The sequence below is a fragment of the Cervus elaphus genome, chromosome 31 (genome assembly GCF_910594005.1).
Source record: "Cervus elaphus chromosome 31, mCerEla1.1, whole genome shotgun sequence".
NCBI classification, from domain to species: domain Eukaryota; kingdom Metazoa; phylum Chordata; class Mammalia; order Artiodactyla; family Cervidae; genus Cervus; species Cervus elaphus.
This window is the reverse complement of record NC_057845.1, coordinates 21,439,355-21,464,253: the sequence shown is the minus strand read 5'-3', so window position 1 is coordinate 21,464,253 and position 24,899 is coordinate 21,439,355. Positions and strand designations below refer to the sequence as shown.

The window sequence follows — 24,899 nt, the reverse complement described above, 5'->3', positions numbered from 1 at the left end:
AGAATGGACATGGGATGCCAACAGATATTTTAAAAATGGGATCTGGAACACCATATAGAGGTGTCTGTGATGAAAATTTAGAGGTTATCAACCTATTAGTAAAAGTCAATTAGATTTCTAAGTAGAGTGAGGAAAAAAAAAGTGGCTAAGGAGCGAATCTTGAGTATTAAATTTAAACGGTTAAAAACAAAATCATAAATATGGAAAGGAAAAAAAATATTGGGGAAACAGTGTCATGGAAACAAAATGAGTAGATTTAATACTTAATACAAATTTCCCCCAAACTGCTTTCTGGTTATTGCTCTCACACCTAAGACATTATTGGTAACATATCATGAAATATTTAATCATTTTTCCTATTTTAAATATTTATATAATGCACATTTTAATAAACTTTTAACTGTATAATGATTTTATATCTACAGAATTATCATAAAGATGGTACAAAGATTTTCTGAATACCTACCCCACACCTAGTTTCTCCTTACAGTAGTATGACGTATTTGTTACAATTGATCAAACAGTCATTATATCACTACCTACAAAAAATAATTTAGTTGCTCACTCATGTCCAACTTTTTGGGACCCCATGGACTGTAGCCCACCAGGCTGCTCTGTCCCAAGAATTCTCCAGGCAAGAATACGGGAGTGGGTTGCCATGCCCTCCTCCAGGGAATCGTCCCAACCCAGGGATCAAACCTGGGTCTCCTGAATTGCAGGCAGTTTCTTTAGCATCCAAGCCACCAGGGAGTCCATACTTTTTCAGATTTCCTTAGATTTTTCCCATATGCCCCTCCTTTTTTGTTGTTCCAGAATCCTATTTAGGACCCCACATTCTATTAATAGTCATGTTTCTTTACACTATTTTTGGCTGTGACAGTTTCTCAGACTTGTTTCTAATGATACAGAACTAGTCATGTTATCTGTTTTTCTTTGTGTGTATTTAGATCATTCTTAATCTTTCTGAAACTATAAAATAAACTTGATAAAATATGAAAAGCTTTGAAAAGCTGATTTATAAATCTAGAAAATGGGAACCTGACAATTTTGAGGTTTACTGATCAATAGTTCCATAGGATATCCATCAACTGGAAATTGTCTGATGTCTTTCTTAGACTGAAGTATACATTTTGGGAAGGAAGACCATCGAGGTGAATTGCCATTTTCATCATATAATATAAAAATTAAATGTTATAAAAATAACATCAATGTTGATGTTATTCTTGATCACCTGACTTGCAACAGTGTTTGTCAGCTTTTTCCACTGTAAACTTAATTTTTTTCTCTCTTTCAATATTGTGCTCTTTGGAGGAAGTTACCTCGTAGTTACTATGAAGTTACTATGCTCAGCCCACACTTAAGGAGTTGGCAGATTTGCTCCACCTCCTTTAGTATGGAATATATAGCCATTAATTTATATCAGCATGTATTCATGGATATTTATTTTGTATTGATACTTTGGGTTATAGTCCAATACTACTTTACATATTTTGTTGTTTAAATTGCTTCAATTTGGGCCCTTGAGACCTCTTTCAATTGGCTCCTGTATCCCTTTAATGTATCTTCACCATTGTTTATTTTTTATTTTTGTTTCTGACACTTATTTTTTGGCACTATAAGAAACTTCGGGCCCATTTTGCTGAGTCCTGGGATCAGACAATTCTCCAAGGAGCCCTAGTCCATTTTACTGGAGAATGGTATTAGAAACCAAGATCTGGGTGATATATGTGTTCATCTCTACTGGAGACATTGCATACTGGGCCCTCCCCTAACAGAGCAAAAACATACATATATTTAGATCGTCATTTTTTTCATCACCAGCAATTTGTAGTTTTCCACATAAATATGTATTGTACATATTTTGTTAGATGTATACCTAGGTATGGGGTCACAAAAAGTCGGACACTACTGAAGCCACTTAGAATGCAGGCTCCTTGCTGATTTGACCCACTTGCATATTGCAATCTGATTGCTACTGTTAGTGATAGTCACTCAGTCATGTCTGACTCTTGCGGCCCCATGAACTGCAACTTGCCAGGCTCCTCTGTCCATGGAATTCTCCAGGCAAGAATACTGGAATGGGTTGCCATTCCCTTCTCCAGGGGATCGTTCTGACCCAGCGATGAAACCAGGGTCTCCTGTATTGCAGGTGGATTATTTACAGTTTGAGTCACCAGGGAAGCCTTACAGCAGTATTATTTAACACTTTGTCACATGACATAATTATCATGTCTTTTTTTGTGCTGAGAACATTTAAGATCTATGCTCTTAGCAATTTTCTTATGTACTGTTTCATATGTTCATATTTACTGTTTCATACAGTGCTGTTTACTATAATCACAATGCTGTACATTAGAACCCCAGAACTTATTCATTTGCTAACTGGCAGTTGGATTTTATATATCAATCTTGTATCCTGAAATCTTGCTCTAGTTGCTTTTTTATTGAAACCAAATTGCTTGGAATTTTCCTATATAGACAATGCTATCATCAGTGAATAGAGAGTTTTATTTTTTATTTTTTTTAACATACGATGAACACTTTATTGAAAGTACTAAACCTTATTGCATGTGCATTTGTCAATATTAGCTTTTTTTTTCATTTATTTTTATTAGTTGGAGGCTAATTACTTTACAATATTGTAGTGGTTTTTGCCATACATTGACATGAATTAGTCATGGATTTACATGTATTCCCCATCCCGATCCCCCCTCCCACCTCCCTCTCCACCCCATCCCTCTGGGTCTTCCCCGTGCACCAGCCCTGAGCACTTGAGACAGTTTTATTTTTTCCCATATTTATCCTTCCCCACCCCCCCCCCATTTTGCCTTATAGCATCAGCTAGGGCTTCCTATGTGATCCTATGTGATGGTGACAGGGAACATGCTTGCCTTGTTCCTGGTCTTAGAGGGAAAGCATCTAGCTACTCACTTTTGATTGTTAGCTGTGGGTTTGTGTAGATGTCCTTCACCTGTTTGGAAAAATTCCCCCTCTACTCCTAGCTTGCTGAACATTTTTTATTGTGACTGAGTGTTGGATTTTGTTAAATGCTATTTCTTCTGTGTCAATTAATATGATCACATGATTTACCTCCTTTAGTCTGTTGATATGGTAGATTATATTGATTTTTCAGATGTTGGAACAGCCTTGCATACATGAAATAATATCATTTAGTTACAGTGTGTTATTATTTTTATACATTGTTGAATTTCACTTGTTAATATTTTAGTGAGTTTTTACTTTGTGTCTATATTCAAGAAAGATACAAGCCTGTGATTTTTTTTCTTGTATCTAATTTTAGCATTAAAATAATTCTGGGCTCATTGAATGAGTTAGGTATTGTTCTACTTAAAAAAAAAAGTGGGGAAATGATATTACTTCTTCCTTTAATGTTTGGTAGAAATCGCTTGTGAAACTGTGTCTGGTGATGTCTTTGGAGAAAAGTTATTAGTTATTAATTCAACTTATTTATAGATATAGGACTAGACATGTTATCTGTTTCTCCTTGTGTGTATTTAGATTGTTCTTAATCCTTCTGAAACTATAAAATATGAAAAGTCTCAAAAACAGATTATAAATCTAGAAAATGAAGTGAAACAGGAACGGTTTAAAAAAAAAACTTACAAAGTAAAGTCTGTTTTAAAATTTTAATCAAATCAACGAGAATAGATCATTCCATTACTTAAATTTTTTTTTTTCTGTTTATATGTTTGCTGTGTGTCCATGTGTATCATCATTTGTTACCCTAGGTTTTAACTTACTTTTCTACTTACTTTTTTATAATTGTATGTTGTGTCAGGTCTTATTTTAAAACTTTGCATGTTAGAATCATTTTCTTTATAAGAACTTGAATCATTCCATTCCCTGATCACATTCAGTTTACATTTAACATTTATTTTAGGGGTAGTCTCAGTATTTTAGGGGTATTCTCATTAGGAAACATATTCAAAAAACTTTTGTATTCTTACTATATCTTGATTAAATCTGAAGCCACTATAGTGTGGTTCCAATGTACTTTGGTGTAATAATGGACTTTTGTGCACAACAGTGATGTCTTGGATTTTGCTTTTTAATTGTTAAGTTTTAAAGAGATATGTGGTCTTTCTGGTCTCAGCTAGCATGGGAAATAATGGAACTGCTTACCAAAAATGACAAGAGAGACTAGCAATTATAATTTCACACAAATAATGATGTCTCCAGGCACTTTAAGTCAATGATATTAAGAAGCTGTAGGGTGACAAAAATATATCATATTTTATGATAGAGTAACCTGTTTTTATTAATACTTGAATATGTGAAAATTATCAATGTTGCGCTATTATTCTATCTAATTTTACTAAATCACTTGACATTACCTAATGCCTTGGCATTCTGAAGTGCTCAACAAACAGTGCTATTTTCCTCAGAATTGACTGTTTGGCTTTCAGTTTGCTAACTAGACTATTGGGAACATGAGATTGAGTGCTGTTATTATTTTGTTTTAATCCCACACAACGGTTAGCCTAGTACCCCTGCACAGAGTGACATTAATTAGAATTTTTGAGAGAATAGATGAATGAATGCTAACATCACATGCCAACTGATGCATTGGTAACTTCAATTGTCTTTTCTTTACCTCTCCTGATCAGGTGTATTACTTCCCTATGAGTATCTTCGTTCTCCTTCTCACTCTATCTGGAGATCTCATTGATTCTCCAGGAATCAATGTTGGAAGTTGATAACCTAATCAACAAGATGACTAAATTATCATATTCATGGGTCTGCCCAACTTCTGGAGTGGTATATAAGGGTATACCAGGGATTGAGAATCTTAGGGCTCTCTTAGAATTCTGCCTGACACAGCAGCCGAAGTGTTCCTATTCTAATCCATTTCCCATCATGATCTTGCTACTCCCAGCTTTATGTAGATGGAGAGTCCGTTCTTGATTATCTGGGCAAATATGGTTTCCCCTGGGGATGTTTTGATTACCCCCTTGACTTATTTTATCTTTGATTATTTTCAGTCTCACTTTCTTTAACTTTATCCAAACTTTCTTACAAGGCACCCACATTTCTTTTTCTTCTTCCTTTAGAGTCTATTCTCTTTGTAGAATTTATTTGAACTTTCCCCTTACAAAGACTAATCTTTGATCATTCCAACTCTTGATATGAAATTTTTATCTAGTACCATGCCTCGATTGTAAATTATCCATGGATCAGAACTATCATGCAAAATCAAAAACCGGAGTATAGAAACAAATTGTAATCAAGTAATCTACAATAAGATAATTTTTCACTCCTTTTAACTTAAACATATTAGTTTTCTCAAATTGTGATAAAATATACCACAGACTAGGTTACTTAAAAAGCTAACATTTATTTCTTAAGCTACTGCAAATAAATAAATAAAAGCAGAAGTTTAATTTTCAAAGCAGAAAAAAAAAAGCTACTGCATAAGTACATATAGTTGTGTAATTTGCATGATAGTTTCTTGGTAGGTTGTAATAGACCATCCAGAGAAACATGTTGAATATTTTTTTGGATTGAAAGAGAAGCACACACAAACACACACACACACACAAACCATTTTCCGACATTTTATCTGATTCCATGAGAATTCTGAGCAGCCAATTTTACTCCGCTGTGTAGGAAGCCAGATCCAATGCAAACCTTTCAGGTTAGTGCATGTAGTCCTTTCAGAATGAGATAGTAACTCATTTGTCATACAATACTATCTCGACACGAATTTTTAATGAATTGGGTCTTTCCGTTTATGTGCACCCATCAAACCTAGTAGTTCACCCTCTCTAGAACCATCTTCACTACTTTTTGTAACTTCAATCTCTAGTTTCTAAGATAAGAAAACAGAAATATTATTTTGTGGTCAGAAATAGCAACAAAGTATACTTTCTATTAAAGCATGAGAAACAACTTTGCAAAACTATCCCTGGTAGTACTTTTACACTATATCAGAAACGTTTCTTTTTTGGTCATCTTCTGACTGCACTGTGAACCGAATTAGTTACATTAAAAAAATAAAAGTTTTACTGGCTATTTGCCTGTAAATGAAGAGACATTCTTCTACCCCTGAGCAACAACAGAAACTAAGATCCCTAAATGAAAAGATGCTGTCCTCTCTCACCATGGTTTTCCATAATTAGGAATTTGGTCAGGAATAAGAATAACTTGATTATAGTCCATGTTATCACACTCCTGTCAACGTCTTTCTCTCTTCCACATGTTGAATGACTTCCTGACTTATTTTCTGTGTATATGTAATATTTGGCTCCTATCTTGTGTGCAATAACTCTTGGTTATCAGATCTTTTCTTCCTGTTACATCAGATAATTCTTACATTATTATTTAAACTGTGCTTCTCCTGACTAACTTCTCTTTAGTTTCCTTTTCACTTTAGGCTACCAATGGGCACATTTTAATCTTTTACAATTCATAATTAATTTTCACATTCAGCCTAATAGCTAAATAAGGTTAGAAATTTAGGAAAGATAAATGGGATCACTTGGTACTTTTTCATATAAGGAGCACAGATTACTTTTGTGCTCAGATGCTGCTTCTGGAGGAGTCTTAAGTAGTAAGAACTAACTTTCAGAATGATTTGAGTCTCTGTACCCATTCTACCAACTTTCCATCTTGGTAGGGCTGAAGAAGTTTGGGTTGGGTTGAATAGGTACCATCTTTGTTCTTAGAAGTGCTTGGTAGGGGTCTTGTTCTTGCCATGCACAAGAGTTATCTTAGTGTTATTTGAAAACATCTGAAGAATTTAGGTTAGAATTTCAAAGAAAATATGAATCTTTGTAACCTTCAAATCTTTTCTTCTGTGAAAGAAAATGTCACTCTTCTTTAAATAGATCGTAAAATTATTCCGAATTACCAGATGCAAAGGCTGAGCAACACACAGTACAGATTTGCCACGAGGAATAGGGTTAAATTTTGCTCTCCAATGACAAATCCCAACCCAGAACAGATTTTTAGCCACGCAGCTAGCAGAACTCGCTGGGTGAACTGCACAGGCCATGGTGGGTGCAGAGCTCAGAGCCGGAAAGCAAACAGCTGCTGTAGCCTGATTTCAGTTAAAATAGTGTGAGTGTTTAGTCTGGCGCACGGCTTCAGGGGAGATTGGCAGCTGGGTCAAACAAAGTCCTTCCATTGGCTGTCTTCCCAGGCAGCTTCTGCTAGTATTTAGGTACTAGTGCAGTGTAGGGCCCTTTCTCAGGCAAAACCTAACATCTGACCGCACCCTCTCTTCTTTTTCCAGAAAAAAAAAAAAAAAGCAGAAAAAAAAGCTTCTTTTTCCTTCTTTCGTTAAGATAAATTCTCCAGTAGACAACCTCTCCCACTAATTGTGTATTAGCAGTGTATTTTATCTTGAGAGCTGACGCACTGGGCTCTCAACGTGGTGTGGAAGGCAGACTGTTCCAGGGTTGGATTCATAAAAGGGCCTTTATGGTTTGTGAAAGAATATCTGTGTGCTTAGGCAGGAAACTTTTTGATCTGCAGGAAAGCCAGAAGACATCTAGGTAAGGCTGCGTATCAAATCTACTTTTGGGGGGAAATCTTGGGCAGTGAGAATGAATCATTACAAGCGATGTGAGCTTGGAGTGTGCCTGTTCACTTCTGTAGAAGTTTAAAAGGTACTTATTTGTTTGCTTATTTTTTGTTTGTTTGTTGAAATCTTAAGGGAATACTGTAGTCTGCATTTTGACGATTTTGTTTTCTGCTGTTGAACTGATTATAGTGGATATAGGGTTTATTATATAGCAAAATCTTTGTAAACTGCCGCAGAAAGAAAGTGTATTTAGGAGGGAAATTGACAAGTTTTAAAGAGTAATTGTACAATCATTTGAGGACAGAGGAACACTGCATTAGACTAACAAGGGTTTAATTACCAAAAGAAGTTTAATGTTGCTTTGGAAGGAATATTAAGTAAGTTGTCTTTGTCTCTTACTTTTTAATTTTAGTCGCTGATTTAGCCTGTTGGGTCACATTTTTTGTTAGTGCTGAAGGCTGCCATGAATCCCTAATGAGGCCCCTTTGCACATGATTTTGGCACTTGGCCAAGATCAACTTCCCAGCGGCAAGCTTTCTCTAAAGAACCTGGAGCAAAAAAAAAAAGTTTTTTTTTTTTTTTTTTGATTAGAAATCATGTCTGAAAGCTGCCATAATCAGTTGTGTAGGCATGTCAAAATGACTTTATATAGTAAATATGAAACAAGCATTTAAAAACATTTTCCTCATATCGTTGCTTTTGAGAATTATGAGTTCCTGCTTGTGGCCACCTAAAATATGTTATAACAAGAACAATCTTAAAGAAGATTTACCGATTTTTTTTGTTTTTCTCAGCAGATCAGTGTAGGGATAATCACACTGAGAACTGTATAGTACGAAAGAGTTATTCAAAACACTTCAGGATAATTAGCAGATGAATTCTGAAAACTGTTCATCTCTCTCATAATACTCAGTGGACAGTAAGTAATGAAGTTTTCTAGAAGTTTCACTCTGCGCACAATGAAGCTAAACATTTAAAAAATGGGATGTTTTATGTATTTTAAATATCATGGTGTTTAAGATTCTAAAAATGTTACAACTTTTCGTATAATTTAAAAAAATGTATTAACACTTTGATGTGTTTACAACAAATGTTTTAGTAGAAGTGCTTGATATATATAAACATGACTGAATAACTAAATAATTATATTTAATTGCTGTTTTGCGATAAAAATGAGGTTTTGTGTGTGTGTGAAAGAAAGCATAAAGACACTTTCATCTGATTTTTAGAACTGTCACTTTTTATTTTATTATAAATAAATTTTTTCATGAAAGCCAATGTGTTACTTTATACTCCAGCATTTTAAGAGTTAAACTCACAGGTTGCAATGAAATACCTTAGTAATCAGATACAAACAACCTCAGATTTTACATAACCATTTTCAGCAATATATTTAGACATTAGAAACAGACATGTAGAAGTGTATTTAAAAGCAGAAAAGTGGGATCTCAGTTGCTCTGCTTTCTTTTTAAGAAACCTTATTACACTGTTATTTTGCCTTGTATGTTAGTCTATGGTAATCTAGAGTGAAACTTTATTTTTCACTTTAAAATAATCATATTTTTAAAGAAATATTGATAAGAACCTGATTTATTCTCTAGAGAATCATGAGTTAGAGCTGTTTTAGTAGATATGTTTTTCGTATATTTATCGCTATGTTTATCTTACCTTTTTTTTTATTACACAGTGAAAAGATTGATAATTGGAGTCATAGAAAAAAGTGAACATTAGCTTAAAGTAAATTTTAGCATTAGCAAATGCATCTGATTTCCTTCAGATCAATTTACATATGTATATATAATTTGTGTATATATAAAATATTTTTGGTATTACTCTGGGGTAAATTATGATACTGTATTTACCATTCAGGCATGAAGTGTTTTAAGTTACATTAGTCAACATTAAAATACAGAGATGCTATAAATTGGGAAAGGGCAATACATATCTGATATTTATAGATATTTACCTGGATTAGTTCTCTACTTCTTTGTGAGATCACAGTTGAATTCTCATTTAATCTAATATTTTGTATTCTTGAAAAAAATTAATATATGTTAGATATTTCAAAATTTGAATAAAGCAGGAACATTTTTATTATTTACTATCATCAAACAGGTGCAGGAAAAATAAGATAGCTTGCTTATTCAGCAAGATCCTTGCTTAAAAATTATTTTTGAATTCTATTTTTATCTTAACCTTAGCTGTCATAACACAACATTGTCTTCTGTTTCCATTTATTTTTTAATTATTTGTCTTGCTTATTTGAAACTGACAGGCTATTTCTCTTAAGTATATTGAGAAGTGTTTCAAGTGATGGTGTTAGCCCTTGCTGTGGTAGGGTTTTTTGGCTACTAGAGGCCATCGTAAAATAAATGCGGTAAAATATCAAACTTTTAAAGTGCACAGACACGTTAGTTTGCGAGGTCAGAAGAAATTCAATTGTACAAAATTACTGACAAATACTTTTGAGTTGAGATAGAAACACATAAGTATTGAGAAAAATTTAAGTCATGTACTTTACTGAAAAAGCTAAGAAATTTACTTTCTTTTGCAATAGCTATAAATTGTAATTGAATATTTCAAAAGTGTATGCTTGTTAATGGAATTAATAGCTAATTTTCCTTTTGGGACAATGGCTGCAAAACACTGAATACATTTTTTTCACTGAGTTGACATTTTAAAAAAACATTCAGAATATAATTACTTCTAAAAAGAAAAATATTTCAATATTTTGTTGCTTATTTGCAAAGAACAGTTTGAATAATTTGATTTGTTTGTTGTTTTTCCCAATCTCTTGGAAATTTAAAAACCGATTCCACTTTACAATCTGGAAACTACTTCACTCTTTAGAGAAAGTGAAATTCATTTGTAGTTGTCAATTTAAATTGTGGGTCTTTACCATTTTAAGTGTGACAGTATTTTGGTTAGTTTCAATTATGTAACAGACACATAAAATTCTTTCTTTCCCCCAAGTTAAAAGAAATATTAAATAATTTAGTATAAAATGTACTTCTTGTTGAAAAAAAAAACCATGCTTTAAAGCTGCAGTATTTTATCCACAACTTTTAAATGCGAGAAATGTTATAACAGGGCATTTTTGTTGAGCATTTTATTATTCAAACAATATGCTTTGTTCTAAATAGTAAATTCAGCAATGAGGTAAATGTATTGCTACATTAGATAGAATGTAATTATTGAATTTTGGCACACCTGCAATGACCTCTGCCATAAGAGATTAGTATACGAAGGATGATCTTGAATTTGTAATAACAAAAGTAGACCGTGAAACACAGATACCAACCTTTGTTATACTGGAGAAAGTATGTGCTAACAGTAAAGAGATACGTTTTGTGTAAACTGCTGATAGTATTCTGTCATTTAATGAATACAGCAAATCTTGAACATTAAAAAATTACTTTTTTGAAAGTGCATTTATAAGACTTTTTCTGTAGAAATAACTGTAGTATTTTATTCTTTTATGAGATGAACAACTGTTATATTTCCATGTAGCTAATGTGTAGCTATAAATTAGATAACTAGTTAATTATCTAAATGTTATGGTTTGATTTTAAATACAATTTGTATTAAAAAATAAATAATGCTTTTTTATTTTGTCTATTTCATATAAAAGAATGATCGATTTGCACTTGTTGCATTTCTTAGTTACTATTGATTTAATTTTAAAATTATCATAAAATAAATATTGCTATTTGATATAGTTTTTAAACATGGTAGGATTTATTTTATAAATAACCTCACTTATTATATGTTTAAACAATGGCAATTTGTATCTAGCTGTATATTCTTCTCTCAAAGTCAAGATCAGCAAAAGGCCTCTTTTTGGGTGCTCAATTATTTTTTTCTAAAAAAATCTAGTTTTTAGTTTGAACTTTTAGCTTTCTTGTTTAGGTGTCCAGGTACATTTTCTGTTTTGAGTATCTGAGTAAATCCTGAGATATCTATCTTGTGAGAATTAGGCTGGAAAGTGTAGTTGTGGGTTCTAAGTTTATTCTTATTCCACAGTCCGCTGAATAAACGAAGATTTTGAGTTTCATATTGAAAGCTAGTTTATATATAAATCAGTATAGATGACCAGTCAATTTGAAGCGCTGAATAGTCTGTGTAAATTAGTGGTCATTTATGTATTTGTGTAGTGATTCTAGATACTTCATTATTATTAATTTTAAAGATTTACTAATTTATAGAAATTATATAGTGCCATTATTGGCTTAAAAATTATTAGTATTTACTAGTTTTATAATTGCCTCCACTTTGCTATTCTTGAGTGTCATACAATAACTCTTCCAAAAAACACCATGAGACTAAGCCGTGCCTTATTTTTCATTTCTCCCATTAACTTAAGAGGTCAACATGTGTGTGTGGCCATTTTCAGGATACCCAAAAGTATTTCAAAATTTTTTTCTCTCCTGTGATTACCAACTACTTTACTATTTGGAGAGATTTTGAAAGGAATGACTGTGTTTTTTTTTTAATGTTTATATAAATGTGAGAAATACATGGGCTTTCTACAGACTTCAGTTAAAAAAAAAACTGAAATAGAAAATAAAATGAAGATTAATGACGTGGTATATTTTTATAGCAACTAATTACAACTTGCTATTCATCCCCAAACAACAAACTGGAAAGATACACAGTGGGCTTTAAGAGCAGCCTTCATTTGCTTTTCGCTTAAGAGCTACTAGGAACGTGGTAGCAAAGTGATGATTTTGGTCCAGTCTAATATGATGTATAATGTTTCAGGCCCATGTAGTCATTTCCCGTGTCTTGCTTCAGAGCCCCCATAAGACTAATCTCAGAAATTTTTGCAAAACTGTGTTGCAGAACACACTCTTTCTTGTTGTTAATGGAGGGTCCGTTGTTGGGTCTCTTTGGCAAAGGCAGTGTTCTTCTCTGTATAGTAATTTAAAAAAACAAAATCACAATTTGGGTAGATCAGCTCAATCAGTTGGCCAAATCAGCATAATAACCAAGCCAACTCAGCCTTAAGAAGGATAATTAGTTTTTCATTCTTCACTAAACCTGGGCACTTCCCTGAAGCATGTGGACGGTTGTACATGAAAGATTGAGTGTCTAAAAAACTATAATATGTATTTTCTACTTGTGAATTAATAAACTGTGCTTTGTGATCAGAATAGTTTATATCAATATACATTGCATGCCCAAAATGTTTAAACAATGATAGAAGCAACTGTCCTGAAATTCAATTTGGGATTAACTTTATTATAATTTATTTGAGATGTCATCTGCAAACTACTTGTTGAAACCATTCTTTAAAATTTTTCTATTATTGTCTTCATGAGGCATAATGATGTAAACAGAAATTTTTTGCTAATGGGGCAGCTTTTGAAAACTGTATGTATGTTGCTATTGCTTATTCTGTAGGATTCTAAATGGATCACATGTACTTTCCTCTCCACTCCTAGGGCCCATTCATAAATATTCCTCAGAGAGAATTTTTTTGTCAACAGCCAATTTTAGATACATTCATGTAGCTTGACAGTCGAAAGTTTGATGCATAGAAAAGCCCTATTCAAGTGAAATTTAGCTGTTTCTAAAACATATTCAATTTTTAGGTAATGAATCAACAAAGATATAGAAAGAAAGAATGGTTTGTAATTTTGTCAGAGGAATCAACAATAATCAGTTCAGAATATTTATATAATGATAACATTTTTCTATTGACATATTTTGCACCAAGAAATTTAGTTTAGAAGCTGCTATTTGTTACCAGAAGGTAGTAATTGACGTTGGTATTCAGTAGTTCAAAAGGCCTGACAAAGGGTTGACATATTGAATGAATTGGTCTTAGATAAAATGTGAGCTATTAGACAACTTCATATCTGGGATTTGTTTAAATTTTCAATACCCAAATCATTAAACATGAATGTAACAGTATTTGAGTATTTTCTGCTTTCAGAATCAGCCAGTCTACCTATGAAATTTGTTCCCTCATCTTTGATATAGACAACTTCAGAGTAATCAAATATCTTACAGCTTCCATTTTCCATCTTAATGTCTACTCAGATGAAACTTGAAGTAACTAAATCTTGTAACAGTCTGGATTAATAGTGAGATGAGATTATATGAGCCCAAAATGAAATTATATATATATATATATAGTTATAAATATAATATAATATAATATATATAAAGCACAAGTGTTTACCAGCATTTTTGTGGTCAGATTTGCAACTTGCATTGCAGGTAAAGCTTTTCCTTTCTCGCTTGAGAAAAGTGCAATTAAAAGTAATTTATAGATGTGCACAATGTACAGCTGCTTTCTTCTAAATTTCACAGAAATGAGCTAAATTATAATGGATTTAAAACTCACTGCATTTTAATGGTTTTTAAATTGGATTTGAAGCATCATTACTAGGTTTACTAGATAAAGGGAATTAATACTTATGAGCACTTGGGAGAGTCCCTGTCTAGGTGGCGTTAAGCTATTGGTACCATTAAGCTATAGAACCATTAAGCTATTGGAAATTACAACCAGACCAAAACATACAGCAGGTTTGTGAAGATTGATTAAGAGTGTAGATCTCTTCTATATACTCTATGCCTTCATGACATTACATTATATACTTCCTGATAACATGTAAGATGATCCAACTGCAGCCAAAATGTGTATGTGTGCATGTTCACAAGATAATGTGTGAGTGTAAGATATCTTTATGTTTACTTGCCAAGTGATAAGAAAAATACGAATAATAAGGTGTAAATACATTGGTATAATAGGGAATACTAATAAACTGTATTTGTCTATTGGAATATAAGCAATGACCTTGAGCCTACATTTCTGGGAAATCAGCTTTTTAAAAAAATCCATTCATTTCTTAGAGCTACTTATATACTCCATAGTGATAAAGTGAAAGTGAAGTCACTCAGTCGTGTCCGACTCTTTGTGATCCCATGGACTGTAGCCTACCAGGCTCCTCAGTCCATGGGATTTTCCAGGCAAGAGTACTGGAGTGGGTTGCCATTTCCTTCTCCACGAGATCTTCCTGACCCAGGGATTGAACCCGGGTCTCCTGCATTTTAGGCAGATGCTTTATGTCGGAGCCACCAGGGAAGCCAATAGTGATAAGCTACTGTCATTAATATTATATGACCAGGAAAAGACCTGCTTTTTATTTTGTTGAAGTATAGTTGATTTACAATATTGTATTAGTTTCAGGGGTATAGCAAAGTGATCCAGTTATACATAGCCATTTTTTTCAAATTATTTTCCATTATGTGTTTTTACAAGATATTGAATGTCATTCCCTGCATTGTACAGTAAATCCGTGTTGCTTTTCTATTACATATATATATAATAGAATATGTAACATTCTATATACACACACATATATATAATAGTGCATATCTGCTAGCTCCATACTCTTAACATATTCATCCCCCCACTTCCTCCTTGATAACCATGTTTGTTTTCTATGTCTGGGAGTCTGTTTCTATTTTGTAAATAGATTCACTTGTAACCTTTTTTTAGATTTCATATGTAAGTGATATCATATGATATTTATCTTTCTCCATTTGCTTACTTCACTTAGTATAATAATCTCTAGGTCCATCCATGTTGCTGCAAGTGACATTATATCGTTCTTTTTATGACTGACTAATATCCTGTTGTGGTGTGTATGTGTACAGGCACCATGTCTGTATCCATTTATCTATTGATGGACACTTAGGTTGCTTCCATGTCTTAGCTATTATACATAGTGCTGCTTTAAACTTTGGGGTTCATATTCAAATTAAAGGTTTCATCATTTTTGAATCTATGCCCAGGACTGGGATTGCAGGATCCATATTTAGATTTTTAAGGAAACTTCATACTGTTTTCCATAGTGATCACATCAATTTATATTTTCATCAACAGTGTAGAAGGGTTCTATTTTCTCCACACCTTCTTTAGCATTTATTATTTGTAAACGTTCTCATGATGTCCATTCTGACTGGTGTGAATGATACCTGGTTTTGATTTGAATTTCTCTAATAATAAGCAATGTTGAGCATCTTTTCATGTGCCCGTTCATCATCTGTGTTTCTTCTTTGGAGAAATATCTGTTTGTGTCTTCTGCCCATTTTGTAAGACGTATTTATTTGGCTACATCAGGTCTTAGTTCCAGTGTGTGGGATATTCATCGCATCATGCAGGATCTTCTGTTGCATTGCTTGGGCTCTCTAGTTGTGGTCTTCAGGCTTAGCTGTTCTGCACCATGTGGGGTGTTAGTTCCACAACCAGGGGTAGAACCCATGTCCCTGCATTGCAAGGTGAATTCTTAACCCTTGGATCACCAAGAAGTCGCCCATTTTCTTGTGTTTTTTTTTTTTTTTTTTCCCTTTCCTTTTCTTTTGCTATTGAGTTGTATGGACTGTTTGTGTATTTTGCAAATTAACCCCTCGTTGGTTCCTTCATTTACAACTATTTTTTTTTTCAGTTCTGTAGGCTGTATTTTTGTTTTGTTGATTGTTTGCTGTGCAGAAGCTTTTGAGGTTGATTAGGTCTTATTTGTTTATTTTTGCTTTTATTTCTTTGCCTTGGAAGACTAATCTAAGAAAATATCGGTGCAGTTTATGTCAGAGAATGTTTTGCCTGTATTCTCTTCTAGAAGTTTTATGGTGTCATGTCTTATATTTAAGTCCTTAAGCCATTTGGAATTTACCTTTGTGTATGGTGTGAGGGAGTGTTCCAACTTCATCACTTTACATGTAACTTTCCAACTTTCCCAACACTTCTTGCTAAAGAGCCTGTCTTTTACCCATTGTATTTACTTGTCTCTTTTGGTGAAGATTTTTTGACTGTAGGTGTATGGGTTTATTTTGGAGCTCCTGATTCTGTTCTGCTGATCTACACGTCCCCCTTTGTGCCAATAGCATACCGTTTCAGTTGCTGTAGCTTTGTCGTATTGTCTGAAGTCTGAGAGGGTTTTATCTCCAGCTTTTTTTTTAAACTTTTTATTTTACACTGGAGTATAGGTGATTAACAATGTTGTGACAGTTTCAGATATACAGCAATCTGACTCAGCCATAGATAAACCTGTATCCATTCCCCCCCAAACTCCCCTCCCATCCAGGCTGCCACCTAACACTAGCAGAGTTCCCTGTGCTATCTAATAAATCCTTGTTGGTTATCCATTTTAAATATAGCAGTGTGTACATGCCAGTCTCAAACTCCCTAACTGCCCCTTCCCCAAATAATCATAAGTTCATCCTCTATTTTGTGAGTCTGTTTCTGTTTTGTAAATAAGTTTATTTGTATCACTTCTTTTTAGATTCCTCATATAAGCAGTATCATAAAATATTTACTTTTCTCTATTTGACCTGCTTCACTCGTATGACAATCTATAGATCCATCCATGTTACTGCAAATGGCATTATCACATTCTTTTTACTGGTTGAGTAATATTCAACTGTATGTATGTTCTACATCTTCTTTATCCATTTCTCTGTTGATGGACATCTAGGTTGCTTCCATGTCTCAACCATTGTAAACAGTGCTGCAATGAACTGCATGTATCTGTTTGGACCATGCTTTCCTATTAATATAATGCCTAAGAGTAGGGTCACAGTCTCGTATGGTAGCTCTGGTTTAGTTCCAGCTTTGTTCTTTCTCCTCAGGATTGCTTTGGCATTTCTGGATAGGTAAAGATCTGTTCCTCACCAAGTTACCTTGGGCTTGAAACAGACTTTTCTCTGAAGCTTGGAATAGCCAAACTTTTCTAAAACTGTTCTGAGAAGGCATGTTGACGGTTGCAGGAAAAAGGGGAAGTGGAAGGTGAATGATTGCTTTGGGCCAGGGAATCAAAGGGTGTTTCTCCTGTGTAAGCTCAGAGAATCATTATAATCAATCCATTAGTATTTTAACAATTATTTGCTTTCCTAAGAGTTTTACTAAAATAACTACAAAAAATGACCTTGGAGGTATTTAGAAAGGTGCCTCATTGGTTAGGAGTATCCTGATGGAACCCTTTATCTATCTTGCCTACAACAATTTTTTTTCATATACTTAACTCCTGCCACTGAAAGTCATGATCAGTCATTGATGCAGTGGTTCAGATCCTGTGCAAAGATCTTTGTCATCTCCCTTAATTTTTTAAGTAACCATCAAATTGGGGATCATTACCCCTATTGTACAGACGAGAGTTCTTAGAGTGCTTAAGTAATTTTCTTAGAGTTCCTGGCCTACTGAATGTCCTTGTCATGATTTGAATCTGTGTTAATGGTGCTTCTAGTCCATCCTACTTTCCAATGCACTATATATTTAATGATTTTTGGCTTTAAGAGTATAAGGAACATTAAATATAATCCTTTGATTTAAAAGCTCTTTTTTAACAGTTGAAGAAACAAAGTTCTAAAAACATTAAAAATCAGTCATAGATGGAGAATAGTGAGAGATACTTTATATAGTAAGTATTTTTAATATATGAAGTACATTTAATGTTAATTAAAGCAATAGCCAGTGACCAATAAAATGCTTTTGGGCATAAGGAGTTTTCTACATAAAAAAAAAATGATTATGTGGGTAACGATTGCATTTCTAGTATGAGGCTCTTTTGCTTATCGGTGGCTTAAAATGTTGAGCTGTAGAATAGTACAGTAGGGGGAAAAGCATCGTCTTAGCCAGGAAATTTCACTAGCTTGTTTTGTTTACATATATTTTATTATAACTAAAGAGATGCATGAACTGGAGAGGCACAGTGAGTTTTCACTGTGGCCACCAACAATACGCAGTGGTCCTGAGCAGAGCACTATCATGGCATTCCATGGAAGCAGAGGCTGAGAACTCTTTCCACAATGTTTTGCTGCTCTGAAGTCAGTGCTCCCACTAGATGATGGTGTCTTTTCAAAATCTAGGTTGTCCATATCACAGGCTGTGTAGAAAGAAACTTGAACTATATTACAGAGCAATTGTTGATAAATGTTTAAAAACTAGATTTGTAACTTCTGTTAAGACTAAAACTTAAAAGAAATGAGGATATGGGCAAAAAATGCATTTTATAAAATTGTTGGGTGTGATTTTTCAAACTCTCTTGATGAACAGTAAAAAAAATTGGTCCAAAATCACTTTTACAACTCTAAGATATTTGATTCATTCACTTTTTGAGCTGTGATCATGATCAATGCTCTTTCTTTAACTTCCTCATTGTAGAAGAAAGTGGTGATGTAGAGAGGGAAAAAAATGGTCTTTCTGCTCATGTTAATAATACCAGTGCCTGGAAAGTTGGCTTTGAATATAAATCTTCCTTCAAGTTTTGTATTCCTTTCTCTACACTAGGGCCTCTTAATGCTGTAAAGTCATTTATATTCAGCTACCAAATGTTCTGTTTTTTCTTTTTAAAACACTAGTGATACGGAAACAAAATAGAAGAGGTATTTAGCTTCATTACTCAACATGAAAAGGACTAATAAAAATATATATAATTGAATATAAACCTGACCATGAATTATTGTTTCTGTAAAAGTCACATTATTAAAAGTTTCTAGTTTATAATTTCATCCTTGATTTGTATCCTAGGGCACTTTGATCCTTTCATGAGTTTTGTTGAAATGTCCATTTAGCATGCTTTCTGAAAAACTGAAGATGGTCCTTTGACTTTTTTGTTTCTTTATGAGACTATAATTTTTTTTAATGGAGATATTTAACATACATGCTCCCTAACTATACAGGTGGGTGAATGTTTCACATATGTGTAAATACACATAATCACATGCATATATATGCAATGTCTCAGATCAGGATATAGAAATTTTCAGCACCTTAGAAGACTATCTCATGCCTTATTGATGTCTATCACTGTTAAACAAATACCATTGATTAGGCTTACCAGTTTTGTATTTCATATAAATCGAATCACACAGCACATATACATTTTTGTCTGGCTTGTGTTACTCATCATTCTGTCCATGTGATTTCTCCACTTGTACATATCATAGGTTCTTTTTATTATGTTGTAGTATTTTCATGTGAATATATTACAATTAATTTATTAATTATATACCTATTGGTTGTTTTCAGTTGTTTTTACATGATTTTTAAAATGTAGACCTGGTGTTAAAAATGTAGAAGTCAGTTTTTCTTTCTAGTAGATAAAATAGGAAATAGAGTCACTTTAATTAAACAGGTAAAGTCAGTGTTCTCTTTATGTAACAGACATGTGCCTGTTTGAACTACATGAAACCAGGACTCAGCATCACTGATATTAATGGAAATGTTTTCTGAAAATGAGAATTACTATGTATTATTTCAAGTAGATGCTAAGTATTCCTAAAATGCTTAAAGTTTTAATCATTATTCATTTGCTTTTATTGCTTATTACATATTTGTTGTTGTTCAGTTGCTCAGTTGTGTCGAACTCTTTGAGACCCCATGCACTGCAGCGCACCAGGCTTCCCTGTCCTTCACTGTCTCCTGGAGTTTGCTCAAACTCATGTCCATTGAATCGGTGATGCCATCCAACTATCTCATCCTCTGTCATCCCCCTTTCCTCCTGCATTCAGCCTTTCCCAGCATCAGGATCATTTCCAATGAGCTGGCTCTTCCCATCAGGTGGCCACAGTATTGGAGTTTCAGCTTCAGCATCAGTCCTTCCAATGAATATTAAGGGTTGATTTCTTTTTGGATTGACTGGTTTGATTTCTTTGTTGTCCAAGGGACTCTCAAGACTCTTCTCTAGCACCACAGTTCAAAAGCAGCAATTCTTTGGCGCTCAGCCTTCTTTCTGGTTCAACTCTCACATCTGTACATGACTGCTGGAAAAACCAAAGCTTTGACTTGATGGACCTTTGTCAGTAAAGTGATGTCTCTGCTTTTTAATACGCTATCTAGGTTTGTCATAGCTTTTCTTCCAAGGAGCAAGCATCTTTTAATTTCATGACTTCAGTCACTGTCCACAGTGATTTTGGAGCCCAAGAAAATAAAGTATGTCACTGTTTCCACTGTTTCCCATCTGTATACCCTGATGTGATGGGAGTGGATGCCATGCTCTTCCTTTTCTGAATGTTGAGTTTTGAGCCAGCTTTTCACTCTCCTCTTTCACCTTCATCAAGAGGCTCCTTAGTTCCTCTTCACTTTCTGCATTTAAGGTGGTGTCATCTGCATATCTGAGGTTATTGATATTTCTCCTAGCAATCTTGATTCCAGCTTGAGCTTCATCCAGCTGAGCATGTCACGTGATGTACTTTTCATGTAAGTTGAATAAGCAGAGTGACAATAGGCAGCCTTGGCATACTCCTTTTCTGATTTTGAACCAGTCCATTGTTCCATGTCCAGTTCTGTTGCTTCTTGCCCTGCATACGGTTTCTCAGGAGGCAGGTGAGGTGGTCTCATGCATATATACATGAAACTATAATTATAGCTTGCTCCATATATGCATCTTTTTAAACTTAGTTGTCAGTTTTTTCAAGTTCTTATGGATGGCTGAAATGTTACAGTGTAAAGCAACATAAACTGAGCTATTGCCTTTGACAAAGAATTATTTGGAATGACTCTTCATGTATTTAATCTCTTCATTTCATATATGAACAAAATAAAATCCAGTATTTTGACACTATGAATAAATACTTATTTGAAAGTAATGGGAATAGTTTTATAGAGATTTTTGGTATCATTTTCTGTTATTTTTGTTATTGTTTTTCCTCCATGCCTGTGATTCTATATTCAAATTAAGATTATCTACTCTACTTAGAAAACACAAACATCACATAAAAAATTGAAAAGATGTTTATTGAAGAATGAAACAAGATTAAATTTTTGTTTAGTTGTTATTATCCCACTTATCTATTGAGTTATTTACTAGCTTCTGTTGAGTACATCACACAACATTGACTATATTTGGCTATTTTGATAAATAATATAAGAATGCCATTTGGTAATATTTACACACTAATAAGCAACTGCTTTAAATATAATAAATAACATTAATGTAGCACATTAAAATGTAGTTTACAAAGCCCTTTCACATAATACACACATTAACTCGGCGGGGAGAAGATATCACACTTACCCCCAACCCTAAACAGTGAAGTAGCCAGTATCCTATAGCTAGTAAGGGCTTCCCAAGTAGCTCAGGGGTAAACCTGCAATGCAAGAAACATGGGTCAGGATGTTGATCTCTGGGTCAGGAAAATCCCCTGGAGAAGGAAATGGAAATCCACTCCAGTATTGCCTGAGGAATTCTATGGACAGAGGGATCTGGTCAGCTACAGTCCATAGGATCATAACGAGTCAGGCACAACTGAGCACATACACATATTTAGTAAGGTCTGATTTATGACCTGTAATGGGATTTTTCCCACTCTGATTCTATCATCTCTTATTATAAGAAACTACATCTCTATAAATAACGGGATGCCATTTAAGAGGCCCAGGCTGAACAAATTATTTGCTACATTTTTGCAAAATATTTTTTAGTACTGGGTTTTATTTATATTTATCACACTACAAAATTCCCTTGTAATCTGGGAATTTCTCATCAATAAATAATTTGCTTTTACAGATCTATCAGGGGTTATATTTTTAAAACATTTTGACTGTAAAAATAGTAGTACCACTTTTTATTATTATTTTTTTATACAACCAGTCCAAATTTGGCTGAGGTCAGTGTTGGTTTTTATTATTTTTGAAAACTATACAATACCTGATAATGATTCTGTTTTTGGCACCAGCTGGCAATAAGTTTCCTTCTCAGATGAATTCGTAGATGGCCTGTTCACCTGCCAACATGTAATGGGCACCACAAAATTCCACTGCTTTGATTCTGCTTAATTAGCTGTAATTTCATCTAATAGAAAGAGAAGGCCAACTTCTTGCAATGCTTTTTTCCTCCATAATTTTATTTTAGATATTAAATACATTTTTAAATGTGTGCAAATGTCTGAAGGCCTCCAAATAAATGAAGTAATACGAACATTTGAAAAATGCTAGCTTGCCTTACTACTGTGCTCTGTGTCTTTGGCTTTGTGAAAATATGCAAAAGGTACTAACCATTTTTAGGGGCTTTTAGATGTTTTTCTGAAACTCTCTTGCCTTTTCTATGATCCAACGGATGTTGGCAATTTGATCTCTGGTTCCTCCGCTTTTTCTAAATCCAGCTTGAACATCTGGAAGTTAGTTCACATACTGTTAAAGCCCCGCTTGGAGAATTTTGAGCATTACTTTACTAGTGTGTGAGATGAGCACAGTTGTGTGGTAGTTTGAGCATTCTTTGGCATTGCCTTTCTTTGGAATTGGAATGAAAACTGACCTTTTGCAGTCCTGGGGCCACTGCTGAGTGTTCCAAATTTGTTGACATAATGAATGCAGCACTTTAGCAGCATCATTTTAAGGATTTGAGATAGCTCAACTGGAATTCTGTCACTTCCACTAGCTTTGTTGGTAGTAATGCTTCCTAAGGTCCACTTGACTTCACATTCCTGGATGTCTGGCTGTAGTTAGTGATCACACCATTGTGATTATCTGGGTCATGAAAACCTTTTTTGTGTAGTTCTTCTGTGTATTCTTGCCACCTCTTCTTAATATCTTCTGCTTCTGTTAGGTCTATACCATTTCTGTCCTTTATGGTGCCCATCTTTGCATGAAATGTTCCCTTGGTATCTCTACTTTTCTTGAAGAGATCTCTAGACTTTCTCATTCTGTTGTTTTCCTCTATTTCTTTGCCCTGATCACTGAGGAAGGCTTTCTTATCTCTCCTTGCTATTCTTTGGAACTCTGCAGTCTGCATTCAGATGGGTATATATTTCCTTTTCTCCTTTGCATTTTGCCAGTAGACATACATGTATACATATACATTTTATTATAAATATATACAATAAATACATTTGTATTGTATATTATATAATTTTATAGATAAATATATAGAATGTATATGCATGTGTATCTATTTATATATGCATATTTATTTACTGTGTATATGCCTAAGTGCTCAGTTGTGTCCAACTCTTTGCAACTCCATGGAATGTAGCCCACCAGGCTCCTCTATCCATGGAATTTTCCAGAAAGGAATACTGGAGTGTGTTGCCATTTTCTAATGCAGAGGATATTCCTGATACAGAGATTGAACCCATGTCTCTTACATCGCCTGCATTGGCAGGTGGATTCTTTACTGCTGCACCACCAGGGAATCCCCATTTCTTTACTGAGGTGAACTTAATTCATTAAATTATTTTATGCTTTGAAATTTTTATCTGGAATAGTCTGAATCTCGGGTTATTTTTGGTAGGTATAAAAGGTCTCCAGGAGAAAGCAGCAAGACATATGACTTTTTAAATTAATAGTGATTTATTTTGAAGCTATAATATTTATATTCTGAAAATGCTATTAGTCTGAAATAGAGCAAGAACTAGAATATTAGGTTATCATTCTGCCAGTATTATATTTATTTTTGTTAAGAGAAACTGAATTTACATTTAACTACAAGGAACAAAGAGCTCAATATTTGTTTTATTTTGTTCATACTTATTGTGAAGTAAAAAAATTACAAAATTTCTAGTCAATTATAACATATTTTAAATACACAACTTACTGTCTATAATAACTGCTTTGATGTAATCATAGTTCTGAATATAGTTTATCAATAAGCTTTATTTTCAAAGGAGGGGATATAGTTGTTATTTCTTTGATTTTTTTTTTCTTGTCTTGTTTTTAAGAAATTCTAGGTTTTAGAAAATTACATTGCAGTTCAGGTCAATAAAGACCACAGTGGTATCCACACTCAATTAGAAAATTGTCCTGTGTGGAAGACTGTCCTCCTGCCCTATCTACAAATTAGTTATTCCTTATTCATTTTAGGGCCTAATATAATTGATCACAAATAACATTCTATTCTGATGCATGACTAATTTGTCATTTGGTTTGTTAAAAAAAATTCAAGCCACAAAGAATTAAAGAGGTATAGATTATCTCATTCTTTTGCATTTGTTTCATTACAATTTTTTAAAAGCCTTTATAAGGGAAGTGTTGCAAAATTAACTGCTAACCTTTCACCCTGTGTTGTTCTTTGTGTTTCTGATGGCTGCTAATATTAGGTAAATGATTCAAGGAATAAAAAGATGAACAAAGGGCATGGTATATGTATCAACCAAAGTAATATCTGTCCTTATTAAAAAGACATCTGTAGGTATTTCTGTCCCCATGAAGATTATAACTTGGTTGAAAATATTAAACAGACATGAGCCACATGAGAAAAATAGAAAAAATAGGCTAACATGACTGAACTAGTGGATTAAAAAAAAAATTTGCTCTACTTAAAAGAAAAAGTAATCGAATCAAAGTCAATGACAATCACCTTGAACAACTTTATATGAAAAGAAAAGAAAAAAAAAGTTGGACTTCCCT

At 33.8% G+C, this 24,899-nt stretch overlaps 1 protein-coding gene across 9 annotated transcripts in view; it reads left to right on the top strand.

Moving 5' to 3' along the window:
- LOC122687327 overlaps nucleotides 1–24,899 on the top strand; it is a 716,827-nt gene that overhangs the window by 451,642 nt on the left and 240,286 nt on the right. For 2 of the 9 annotated variants that reach the window (XR_006339108.1, XR_006339107.1), the window contains exon 1: nucleotides 6,681–7,517. The exons of 6 other annotated variants lie outside the window; for them this stretch is intronic. The gene's annotated coding sequence lies outside the window, so the exon portion shown is untranslated. Of the gene's footprint in view, nucleotides 1–6,680; nucleotides 7,632–24,899 lie in introns of those variants that run through there. One more of the 9 variants, XR_006339109.1, reaches the window with a different exon arrangement.